Here is a 13,569-nt window from a genome sequence, read left to right as displayed (position 1 = left end):
AATGTTATGCCTATAAGTGACATGAGTGACATACCCTTTGTGCATTGCATATCTATCACCTTTCAAATTTCCATCCACTGCTGCACTATATGACCAGTTATCCTATACTGGAATAATACTATCTGTTCAAGATTTTTTCTGAGTGTCAGTTAATTTGTGGTAGTTTAATTCAACAACTTAATTTAAGAATAATGACTATGTGACCACAATATAAATTAAAATAACCAAGTACAGAAGCACAAGATAAGGTAATAATGCACCACCCACCTTAGTAGATATTATATTTTCATGATGCAAATTCCTGAACATATTTACATTTGGTCAAATTACAAAAAAATGATGGAGATGCGGTGAACCTGAGGCTTTAGGGGCCCTGGGGCAGTTGCTGATTTTGGTTGGGAACCTACCTAACATTACACTGCCCTCTCATGGTATCTGATGCATTCATTTTTTAAATATTTTATAACAGCACATACTAACTACTGTACGTTTCCAGATTGGTTTTGATGTACAGTGTTCTAAATGCTACGCCCCAGTTTTCCAATTTCCAATGTATAACCAAACACGTTTAGCTATAGGCCTAACTGGGACTATTCCATATTGAGTATTGAGTTTGCGTACAGTTTTCCGAGGAGCACCTGAACGCATCACAAGAAAAGAGAGCGGTTTCACACCGGAGCACGAGCGGCTGCCTCAACTGTCTCTGAGCGAGTCAGTCAACGAAAACTCAGCAGAACATGTGTTGAACTACACGGTGTGCGGCGTTTCGGTGGATGCTGACTGGATAACTCTTCAGGGGTAAGTTTGTGGCCAACGTATCTCACGTCAATACACGTCTGACACCATTTATTTTTTTCATTTTGTTGCACTGCACGAGTGTTTTGGGTCGGGAGTGCGGTTTGTTTGTGAAGTAGTTGCTCGCAGTGCCAGTGGTTTCCCAAACTGGTGTCCGTGAACCCTAAAGTCACCCACAGTGAGTTTAATAGTAGTGTTTCTCCATTCACGTGGGTTTGTCCGGTACTAGAAATGAATGCAGGTGAAATGTGGGTCTGTTTTCAGTCGAGACACTGAACTGAAACTCCTAGCAGAAACACTTTTAAAATGGGGTTACGGTTTTTTTTTGGGGGGTCACTTGGTGAAAAAGCTATTATCTGCCATTTTTTTCTGCGCTTGCTTCGAGGTGCATTACTGTGTGTAAAGGCTATAGCAGTGTCAAAGTTGTTTGCGTTTATTGACATCAAACATTAACCAAAACATGAGCTTGAATGGGATTAGTTTTTTTTTTATTCTTTGCCTAAGCTGCTAACACTTTCATTCAAAGTGTGCAGGCGTGCATATTATTATTATTTTCTTTTAGTTTGACAGGTCAGGTCAGGTCATTGTTTACATAGGCACATTACTGTGGCTTGTCACTCTTTTGTATGTGATGATGCAGTGAAGGTTGAAGGAAATGAAAGGGAAATGCAGCTCAGATTAATCAGATCCAGATCGGATCCAAAACACTAACAGAAGGTTCAGGAAAAGACACATGGGCAATTTAGGGGATAAAATGCAGTCCATATGACAGTCTGTAACACTAATGGGGTAACCGGGTCATATTTACAGTGCGAAGTAGAGGCCACAAGGAGAGAGAGGACACTTGAGAATAATAATAATACTGTGGTTGACAAAATTACAGTATTTTTACAGACTGTGACATTTCAAAAGTCGCCTTTCTACCCAAAATGATAATGTTAGTCAATATCAATGATCCAGCATTATGGCATACTGTGTGGCAGCAGCTGGAAGGGAAGGTGTGGTGATAGAAATGTGCAGCCGACAGGGATGGGAGACTGGTTGGACTTGTTGTTTTCGAACGTGCCGTTCTCCTTCGCCTCCAGAGAAAACTCTTAGGTGTCTCCCATTTGTTCAGCTGTGAACCGGCTCCAGACGTTGTCACAATGACATTACAGTTGGAGGAGTGTTAATTGTGCCTATAATTGACCTTTGGCCGTTAATCTAAACATACTACAGTTGTTTTGTGACTTATGTTTTTTCTCACATCAAGCTAAAGCTGCACTTTGATGAGCTTTACTTAGAAATTAAAGGTGCCCTATAGAGCTTTTTTGGTCGTCTCTAACCAAAGTGAATTGCACAACTCCTCGAGGTCCAACATTATTTTTGAATGCATTTCAATATTTTGTAATCCTGTCCCCCTTAGCTACTCACAGTAACATATCCTTATTCACTTCATGCTGTCTTGCATACAGTTATTCAGACAACATGCATGAGCATGAAGGCTAAGGGAAAAATACTCTACAAAGCAATTAGTTTAAGCAATATCCAGATATATAGCCAGATCCACGCAACAGAGTTGTCAGCACTGAAACCAGATTTCCCTTAGCATGAACTCTCTGATATGGACTTATTTTGCCTTTGCTGGGCAGCAACTGGGAATTGATTAAGTGGCTGAACAGAGTGAATACTTAAATAAAATTCTGATTGTAGTTGGGCTAAAGCATATGTTCTGTGGTTGCCATATCCTTACATTGTGTTTAGTTTATCCCCAGAAATTAAATGTGTTCTCGAAACAAAAAAAAATTGCTGATTGCACGGAGCAGACACAAACCAGTTGATTTGGCTTCAATCAGCCACAACAAGCGTGTTGTTAGTGTAGGTTTGTGTGATATGGACGTGGTTCACTATCATCTCCAGTGGTGGGGTTTACCTTTGTTGTGCCATAACACACTTTCTGTTGTTATAGACATACGCAGTCACAACTACTGGCACTCATTGCATTCAGTTTTTCAAGTCAACAGCCTCCCCCCTTTTTGAGTCATCTTTTTTTTAACGAGCGCTTAGACACATACACACACACACACAGACACACACACACACACACACACACACACACACACAAAATGCATGCTAGCATTCACACACTATCCACTGTGAAAATACAGTCACCCTTTCTTGAGTCAGCCCTCTCCCTCTGTTGTTACACAAATTCACACACAAACAGATACACACACACACACACTCACACACTCACACACAGAGAGCCTCTCTCTCTCTTTCTGTGCAGTTTCCACTGGAGTCTCTGTCTGCCCTGCCCTCTAATCAAAGCCATATGTTCTCCAGGTCCCTCGCATGAAAAGTCTGTTCTGTTTGCAGCTCTGTTCCCAGTGTAACCAGCCTCTCGCTTTATTACCGGCAGAGGAGGGAAGCGGTGTGGACAATGAGAGGTAACCTGTGAAGGATTGCAGGTTAATGTGTCATCCTTTTATCTTTCTTTTCTGTTTGTCTGGTTTTTTTTGTGCTATCAGCATCATCTCCATGGTGATAAAATTTGGTAATGGATGGTTTTCTCTCACTTAAATCCTTCATAATTCCCCTTTATGTAAAAGCTCTCCTGGTCAATGAATTGAAATATGAATTGTTCATGAATTAAATATATTTCTGTAGCCGTAGCCTTGAGCATTCCTGACAGATCAGAGTGATAAAGCTTTTCGGGGTGTGTAGGCTCACTTTGCCTCCCCAGATGAATCAACTGTCGGTCTTCATTATTAAAAAACATGCGGTCCAGGAGGCCAAAATGGGGCTGCTCAAACTTATTATGGGACCATGGCTAATATAAACATAAACCAGCGCTCTTGTTATGTGGGGACCCACCAGAAACTGGCATGTGACTCATTTTGGATCCCAACCCAAAAGTGTAATAATACTCCCTTCAAGTGAAGGATTATACATGCTTTAAATTCTCCTAATTACTGGGGTGCCATCTTGTTTATCTGGTTATGGATAAAGTAAAGATTCCGTTCAGCTCAAGTTTTCTTCAACTGAAATTTACAGGCCAGCAGATGGAAAGCAGTTTTCCATCAGTTCTTAACCACTCGAGCTGTGATTCTCTGCCCAAAGCTGGCTGGGTTTTGACCTACTGGGTTTGGGCCAATTCTAGCTCTTTTGAATTTGCTCAAACTTGAATTGGGTTGGTATTCAGGGCACTGCATGGATATTCCTATTGTGAAAATTCCAAGTTTTACTTGATCTTCTGGTATTTGAGGTTTGTTGTCGATGGCTGGCTCTCATGTGCAAAGAAATCTACAGTTTACAGTTCATGTATGGTGGGTTGAAGTTAAGTCCTTTGAAAAATCAGGGGTTGATTTAGATCATTTTGAGTAAAAATCAGGCGTTAGCAAGGTTGTGACTCAGCTGCAGTTATTTGGGTCGGGTTGAAACAGAAAACCACGTCGGTTTTCTTTCATCAGGGCCTGATCAAAACTCAAATGTTGTAATTAGAAACATTAACGTGGCTTTTTACTGGATTTCTTCTTATATTCTAAAGCACATAATGCTTTTTTTTTAACTTCCCAGCTGCACTGTGGTCTCTCCCTTTATCTAGGTGCATTGTAACATTTGTCAGTTTCTTTTTAACTGCGACCAGTTTAAGGAATGTGATTCTATTGTAGTCATATGATGTGTCTTTTCTTCTCTGACCTGCTGCGTTAAAGAGAGGGGGTTCCTTTGCATAAAGAGTGCGTTAGTATACTGAAGTTTTAAAGGGGAACTGTGCAGGACTTTCTGGTACTGGATCATAGAGATGGCTCTGCACCACGTTGGATTTCCAATACAGTTCCACAACACTGAATTTGTACAACCTGATTTACATTCTTCTTTAGTATGTACAAAGCTCTTCAATGTGCACTGTGGTTTGGAGACCTATAAAAGAACACGATGCATAAATTGTCAGAAATTCCGCTTTACTGTTTATAGTTCTCTCCGTCTCTTTATGCCAGCTCATATATTCTATAGTTTTGTATAGTATTTTCATAATGTTCCAGGGGAATACGTAATATTTACGTGTAAATGTATTTTTTTTTTTTTTGACCATGGAATGTTTTTTTTTTTTTTTTTTTACTGTACTTATAGTCACCTTCGTGGCATCATCACCAAAGTATTTTTGACTAAGGATAATCGAATGGAAATCTGTTTTCACTGCGTGACTGTCTCTTTGCATTTGGGTGACATCAGTTGGAGCGTCACTCTATTGTACTCACATGGCTTGGCTTTTTTTCTCTCAGCACAACAGAAAAGGGGATTCCTTCGGCCCCCTGCTTATTATGCTGCTGGAATGCTAAAGATCCAATGCTGAATCTTAGTGTGAAGTATTTAGTGGAGTACTTTGGAGGCTCGGGAGGATAAGTGGCATTTCAGCTCAGTTTGAATCCAGGTCTCATTTTACACTTTTACAGTTTTCACACTTATTTAATCTCTCCTACGTTCCTCATCCACTGACCGTGTACTGTCAAAGCGAGCTTAAAATCGTAAATATGAAGCGTAAAGGTTATTACCAGTAAATCATGGTGCTGCTTCTACCTCACTGACCAGGCTTTACTCTGTTGCGCTCCATGTGAAGTTGGACCTAATCACATACCAGGCCATGAGTCATCCTTTGGATGAGTTGTGAAATAATCCCTCATGAATGAACATTAGAAAAAAGGCTTTTATGTGAGAGCGAAGGGCCCCCGTAGAGGGGATAAACAATGATTTAGGAAAGGGGTTCACAAACCGTTACAGTCCTGAGACAAAATATCATTAAAACAAATTGTTACTCATTTTTATTGACTACCCATGAGACAAAAAGGTATTACAGACATGGGGAATTAGTGTTTAAACACATAATTTCAACAACTGATTGAATATCTCAATTTATAAGAAAATACCATGTCTCCCTTTGGAGCCCCGGCAGATGTAAATTCAAATCGAACAATCAGTTACGATCACCTTGAGCCTTGATCTACCATTTGCTCATCACATGCTTATAGCAAACATATAACTTATATCATTCATCAAAATTAAGTAACTATGGTTATAAAACACACTTTGCTTCACAACAAATTCTACTGAACATCATTTTCTGATTTGATATATTGCAGTTTGGAAATAACCTTTTGAGATGAATGAGGGAACAACTGACACTCTAAAATACAAAAAAATATACACAGTTCTGTTGTTAACCATCTGATTCTGATTATATCCAATTTCTTCAGGACTGTCAGAAGTGCTGAGATCATCCCTTTTTCTTTCATCAACATGTGTTACACTTTATTGTAGCACGGGTAATGCTGGATCTTATTGGACAGAGTACCCAACAGTTCTCTTTTAAAGCAAGATGGGCAGACAACTGTCTGTCCTTATTTCATCAGCTTTTTCAGTGCTGCAGTTGAGATCAGTTTTCCTTGGCTTCTTTTTAAGTAAACAAGTTTTGTAAAGCAGTATACAAGCCCAAATGTGGGCATTTGTTCAAACTTTTGCAATTTAAAAAAATGATATAACTATACCTATAACTATAACTAATAATAACTATAATTTTTTATAAATTACACAAACAGTGTGTGAATTGGTGAGTTTTAAAGGTGCTAGTAGGGGGATTAGCTTTGGACCGAAAAGGGTTAGCTGATTCCACTTACTTCCAGTCTTGATGCTAAGCTAACCTGCTGCTAAATAAAAGCTAAAAATAAAATCTCCGATTTTTTTCACACCAAACCCAATTTACGATTTTAATCGATTTTTTTTCCTTCTTAAAAACACACTACAAATGACAAAAAATTATTCAAAACAAGTTTTGCTTTTATTTTGTTTTGATTTTTCCTTCTGGGATTTGAAAAAAATTTCCCCTTAGGGCTAAAATGCAAAAGTGCTAAAGTTAGTGGGTGTTTGTGGGCTACAGTCCTGTATATCTCGCAGAGAGCAACATTTCTCCCACTCGGCTGCGTGCCTCTGCTTGAGGTCCTGGAATAAATTGGTCGTACTGCTACCTTTGGTTGTAACAGCTTTCAAACAAACTTTGCAGTGGGTCGTGGTTTGTTCGCTGTCGGACGCCACAAAACCAAACCAGTATCAAACAACTGACGACACTGTGCCTTTTTTGGGGACGAGCTCATCCTGGCTTGCTGCCATGTTGTGTGTATCTGTGGAGAGGCGGGGGGGGCAGCGCACTCTGACCTACGGCGGGACAAGTGGAGCGCCGGTGTTGTGGAAGTTCAAGAGAAAACCGATTTTAACTAAAAATAAATCGTAAACTACAAATTCAAATTAATCGATAAAATTGATTTATCGCCCAGCCCTACTACTCCCTAATACCATTTCCCATACGATAGTAATTTTTCCAAACCGCTATACCGGTGCAACTGCTGTAACTATTAAAGTCCTCTATAACGTTTTCCAACCGGGCACCGTCAGTCCAACAAGTGCCGAATGCCGATATATATTTGCACATGCATGTATGCTTTCTAACTGTCAGAGTAGATGTGAATCTCTATTTGCTGTCACTTCCTCTCTGATGCCCGACCTGCCTGTTGCTCCTCTACCGCTCCATGCTTCTCCTCTTTCGACCTGTCGTAACAGTCCTGATCCTCTGTGAATCACCTTGATATTGTATTCCCTGTTGTCAAACTAGTTGAAATAAACCTTTAATTCACTGCAGTTAGAGAGAAGTATAGAGAGAAGTTTTCCTTGTTCTTCTGCTCAGTGTGTGTGCTGCAGAGCGGCTGTTATTCTTCTACATTAAATTAGCTAAATAAATTCACAGAAATCGGCCCCAAAAAATGGCCCAAAAATGTGGGATCGGGTATCAGCGAGTATGCATGTCTGTGCACTGATTTTATATACGGTGTACTCCTGACAGTAAAGAAAGCCAATAAGCAATGCACTGCTGTGGCAAAGACAACTGATCACTTTCCATTTTCCAACTAGAAATAATTATGATGAATGAGCATGTTCACTAAAGAGGTAAATTGAGCTTGTCATAATTTCATATTGAATTTTGGAACGGGTAAAAGATATTGTAAGGATGTGCGCTGCATTGTAGTAATATAATTTAAGTAACATTATTGCTTCGCACAATCGTGTAACTAGCATGAGTTTGTGCATTCATTTAGTCTATATATAAATCTCGTAAATCAAGCCTTCATTTTCCCAGGGAATATCGTGCCCTGTGGCAGAGCATTGTGAAAACGAGGCTCAAAATGTGGATGTTGTCATTATTCCATAGCCATTACACCATTGTTGTGCAATCAACATTTACTTTATAATGACTAATAATCATGACTTTGTTTATTTGTACCAACATATCAACTTCATTATTTCATGAAGGGAAATAGTCACTAAGTCCTTTGGTTTGTGCTGTAACTGTAAGATGACTGTCAAGGTCAAATACTTGTGTCAATACATTATGCAAACACTCTGATTGGCTGCCGAACTTGCAGACTGACTGTGGCAGGCCCATCCCTCATGTCAGTCTTTGTCTCTCTAGCTCTGTCTCTCTCTCTCACACACGTACACACACACACTGTGTCTCACTCTGTTGACAACAAGATAGTGGGCGGGAATCCTGAATCACCTGGAAAACTTTAGATTTACAAAGTTTTCTAGGCTTGTTGCTTACATTAATGTAAGTATTATCATCATATTGTACCTGATTTATACCATTTGAGACATTTTCTAGGAAAAGAAGCCTGGTGTATTGAGTGCTAGACAATATTGTTCGTACATAATACAACAAGTGAAGTAGAAGTGATTGAGGGTTTTCTTGGTCAGTGCACTTCTCACTCTGTGTGACCTGGTTTCCCGTGTGTGGGTGTGGGTGTGTGTATGTGTGTGTGTGTCTGTGTTTTTTGCCTGAGGCTGAGATTTAGCCTGGAAGAGCCATTTGATTTCCCGGCCAGGGCCACAGTTCAGCTGATAACAAGAGCTACTTTGAACAGTGTTATGTCTGTGTGTGCATAGTTGTTTTTTAAGCTTTACTCACTGCAGAGACTGAATCATTCTTTTTGATCACGAGCCAGTGTGTATTTGTTAATTTTGAGATAATCCCAAAGAGCAGGTCTGCTATGTGGTTTTGGTGTTAAGAAGTCTGCCACTGCATTTGACATTTCTGTAAATTATAAGAATTAAATGCAGTCATGACAATAAACACTAAATGAACAGCTGTAGCACATCTATTTCAAACCTTACTTAAAGTCCTCATGCTTCCATTTTAAGTAAGCACAGTGTGGACATGCTATCCTGTTGCTAATTTCAGAGTGTTTTTAAATTAGCCTGATTGCAAGCACAGCTGTCTGTCATGTCCCCAGGCACATGGCTTCAGGATTTAAAGCTACACTGTGCAACTTCTTGCCTCGAGTAACCAAAGTGTTATGTTACTACTGCCCCCCTGACCCATAATTAGACAGGTTCATTCCCTAACATATGTCATATGTCAGTTTGTATCCTCAGATGACATCAGCCTTAATGCGACAGCTTACATCTGTACTGCCACAACATTACCTAAAGCAGCAGATAAAGAACACAGATGGTTTCCAAATAGAAAATTGATGTTTTTCTGTGTTTTTTTAATTGCGTTTTGTCAGCTGCACATCTAGTTTTACTACTCTCTAGTTTCTCATCACTCCCCTCAACTGTAGTAGTTGCCACGACTTGCCTATGGTACGTTTGCTAATCTCTCCTTTATAATTACGCCCAAACTCAGTGACAGGTTGGTGCCCTCAACAAATTATACATACCAAACTTGATTTGTGATTTCAGGCAATTAGGAATATAGGCATGTATATACAGGTTGACAGAAAAGGTGGCGTATTATTATGCTGTGGTATTTAATTATTCTTACCTTGAAATATAAAAGAAAGATAAAAAAGTGCCCATTTATGATTTGATTATGATTATGATTTGATTCCAAAAGGTTAGGGTTTCATTTCCATTTCAATTACAACACACAAGTTCACAAGACAGGGATGTTGCACATTGTCACATGTAGTGGCTAAAAGTTTTTGTTGTTTTGATATATCTGGTTGGACCTGTTAGTTAACTGTGACACACGCAGATAGTACAACAGAGCAATCAGAAACTGTAATCTGACACAATTGCTGATAGCATGCTGATAAAAACGCAAGCTTCTCCATTTTGCTTAGCTCAACTGCCGCAGAGTTTTCATACAAACATTCAAAAACGGAGGTGAAAAGGTTCCGCGTCGTATTTTGTCTAAGGTGTTGTGAGAAAACTTGTTCAGCATGTCAGTAGGTCAGCAATCGTCAGGTGTCTGCTCGTAATCAGCAGCATAGCTCCGGGCAAGCTGCTCCCATGTGTTACAGTTTCGGTCAGAGGTATACTGCGCAACTGACTGAAAGCTGAAATCCATTATTCACCTTTGAACTTGTAGTTAGTTTCGTAACTGCATGTCTGTGTCTTGTCTAGTGTTTTGGTTTTGTTTTGGTATTCATTGTATTTTGATAAGATAAGATAAATATTTTTTATATGCAAAACATCTGTTTTATGAATGACTCCACATCTTGTTTCCACAGTTTCCACCAGCCTTATTTTGCAGTGTCGATGTGCTACAAAAATGTGGTAGAACTGGTTTTCATCAAGTACTTTTCCACATTTTTCATGCAAAATTAAGTTTTTTATTAGCTGCATTATATTGTATATTAAATATTAAAGCCCATTTTGAATACAAAATTCTTCATGTAACCACCTTCACTGGCCTACTCCAATACTTCATTTTTACTAGACGTTTATTTGTTTCTGGGAAATTCTGATTCTTGGCATGCCTCCTATTTATTACTACAGGAGTGGCTCATTCTTTTCAAACTGTCTCAGCAACTCCAGTACAACATTACCCGTGGTTAATGCTGATTCAAAGTTCCATTGTAGTTGTGTGGAAGGATGAAAATTTCCTCATAGGTTATCGTTTTTGAGCTCTCAAATCAGTGTCCTTAAAGGCAACATCTGAGCTGCTTCTCATGAATGGAGCACTTGTCTGTTTCTGTCTGCGTGAATGTAGCACAGAGCCTTGAAAAGAGGCTGCAGACATCCAACACAGACACCTTGATATATATTTGTGTGTGTGTGTGTCCTCCCTATTTGTATTTCACGCCCTTTCACACGCACACACACACACAAAAACCCACACTAAATGTGTAGCCGATCCTCCCCCTGTGGGTCAGTCCCACATTCCAACTGTGGCCCACGCATTTTGGCAGGGAATTAAAGGCTCTAATTATGAGGTTTCAGGCACAAGTTTTGGGGATTTATTCATCGCTGGCCACCGTGACGACACCAGAACCACACAATTAGTATGCGTGCATGTTGTGGGTGAGTGTGTCTGTTATGGATGTGTTTCATGCGGGCGGGTTGCACAACTAGTCTCTGCCCAGCTCTGATTTCTACCATTGTTCTAGATTGGTAAGTGAAATTAAAGGTCCAGTGTGTAACATTTAGGAGGATCTATTGGCAGAAATGAACTATAATGGTCATAGGTATGTTTTTGTATAATTACCTGGGAATAAGAATGGTGTTTTTGTTCCAAGGCTGCCATGTTGAACCACCATAGACAGAGCGTTTTTTATAGCGAGTTACGCAGCCACCGTTGTTTCTCCTGCATGCTTGGAAGGAGAGAGTGAAGCCAGTTGGTAAGTTGGTTTGCAACTGCACCGCTAGATGCCACTACATCCAACACACTGGTCCTTTAAATCAGTCTTTTTCTGAGGTGTTGAAAAAGACACAACATTTCCTATTTCTTGTCGAGCTGTTTCATAGGCACCGTTCCCTTTTTCATGGCATTCTTCTGAGATTGCATATTTGGCTACTTTTATTTCAGTATGTGCTTTCTTTAAAGATGCGTATCTTGTATTTCCAGTACCATAAACGTCCCCAACACAGTCATCCCCCTCTTCTTCTTCTTTGGGTTAGACTAGACATATTGCTGCCATACTGGTTGTTATTAATGTTGCTTTGATAGTTATTTATAGTTTTTCTGTAGTCCAATACTTTACAGATATTCAGTTTTACTTAATCATTTTAGTCCAGTTATCCAGGTTGAGTGAAGTGCCTAGAGTAAGAACAGCCAGCTGCTCCAGCTGTCTTTGAACCACTTGTATAGCATTGCAACATCAAAGCATGTTGTTACATTTACCACTAATAACAGTTCAAATACGTGACAATTGCACACACTTCCTAAAATCCAAAAATACTTTGTCTCACCGGTCTCATTATTATTATTATTATTATTATTATTATTATTATTATTAAGTATTTTTTTGATTCCTTTATTAATAGTAGATGGTAAAGTGATGACAGGAGAGAGAAATGGAGAGAGATAGAGGAGGATTTCAAGGCAGCAAAAGATCCTAGTCAGATGTAAATGGAGGGCTTCTTTAAATTCATGGTTGTCGCCTTAATCCCTAAACCACCATGTGCCCCTGTTCGGAAGTTTGACATCACATCATAGAGAGCTGGCACTGAAACCATTTCATGATACCAGTTACGTTGCACCAATCCAACAGTTGTTCTTGTTCACCAGAAACTGTGTGTTTATGATGATTGATGATAAATGTGTGAGTATCTAGATACAGGATCTATTTTTTAGACCTCATGGCAGGCTGTTAATTATTGGTTCTTTGGTAGTGTGATGATAATATGACTTGAGGTTTTCTCATGGAGTTAATCCAAGACACAGCATTGCTGAAGAACTCACTTCAACCTCTGAGAGGTCCAAACACACACATTTATTAAAATATACCAATCACATAACATGTCCTATACTTCATACATCATCTTAGGAAACGGGGATAAACGTACTGTTTATAGTATTTTATTCTTATTGCCCCAGAAAGTTAGTCGTTTTGAAGTGTTTTTCCTTCCCCCTTAAATTTTGTATTTGTTGTTTCAGTTGTTTCAGTCACAATGGCTCAATCTCTGTGCAGTGATTTTAGTTGAATAGTTATAGATAAGAAAGCTGATGTGATGAAAGATGATAGTGCGGAAGGAACTGAGAGAAAATTGGAATTTTTTAAAAGTTAGTCAAATGTATTTCTCATGTGTCTTTGAGTTTGTTTTTGTATTTATAGTATAGTCTTGAACATTTAAGCTTTCTCACCCTATCCTCTTCGAATAGGCTTTAATGGCACGAGAGTTGAACATTTATTTTATTGTGAACGAGCTTAAAAATGACTTGTAAAAACCAGGTAAATAATTATGGGTCTGTTTTCTCTCTCTTTGTGTCTCTCAGGACCTGCAAGTGGATAACTATGCTACAGATACATGTCAGGACCAATCAGAACAAGCGCCCACAGGCACACACATGGCCTTGTAAGCTGTGACTGTGAACCTTACTATCAAGGAAATTCCCCAGTCCTCCAGGGTCACCGTGGGTTTTCTATCTGCTGGTTTGTACAGCTGCACAAGCTTCTGTTTCCACAACACGCATACAAAACACACACAGAGTACACTCTGTATGGACGTGCTGTCTTAGTTACTCGAGAGGTCACTGGAAGCTGGAAGTTATTATTTACCCCAGCACATACCTATGACCATGATGGCACGCTTAAATTAAAAACGTTTGGGTCTGTTGTGTAGCATGACCTGAAGTGGATCTCTCTCATCATCATCATAGTAAGTATTTTGAGCTGCACTAAGATAAAGAAGGTTGATATTGATGTTAGTGATAATTGTATTATGTAAGTCAATCATCATTCAATCGATCAATCTAACTTAAACAGAGTAGATGTTTTTGAATACCTGGGAGAGAAGGGC

At 39.3% G+C, this 13,569-nt stretch overlaps 1 protein-coding gene across 6 annotated transcripts in view; it reads left to right on the top strand.

Moving 5' to 3' along the window:
* The first annotated feature begins 648 nt into the window (after positions 1–648).
* The window catches only part of plce1 (phospholipase C, epsilon 1), an 81,353-nt gene continuing 68,432 nt past the window's right edge, over positions 649–13,569 (top strand). For 3 of the 6 annotated variants that reach the window (XM_051418146.1, XM_051418142.1, XM_051418147.1), the window contains exons 1-2: positions 649–798; positions 13,046–13,428. The gene's annotated coding sequence lies outside the window, so the exon portion shown is untranslated. Of the gene's footprint in view, positions 799–3,120; positions 3,225–8,305; positions 8,432–13,045; positions 13,429–13,569 lie in introns of those variants that run through there. The other 3 variants (XM_051418144.1, XM_051418145.1, XM_051418143.1) reach the window with 3 other exon arrangements.

This window comes from Dicentrarchus labrax, unplaced genomic scaffold (genome assembly GCF_905237075.1).
Source record: "Dicentrarchus labrax unplaced genomic scaffold, dlabrax2021, whole genome shotgun sequence".
Lineage (NCBI taxonomy): Eukaryota > Metazoa > Chordata > Actinopteri > Moronidae > Dicentrarchus > Dicentrarchus labrax.
The sequence above is the reverse complement of the archived record's forward strand: the minus strand, read 5'-3'. Positions and strand labels throughout refer to the sequence as shown.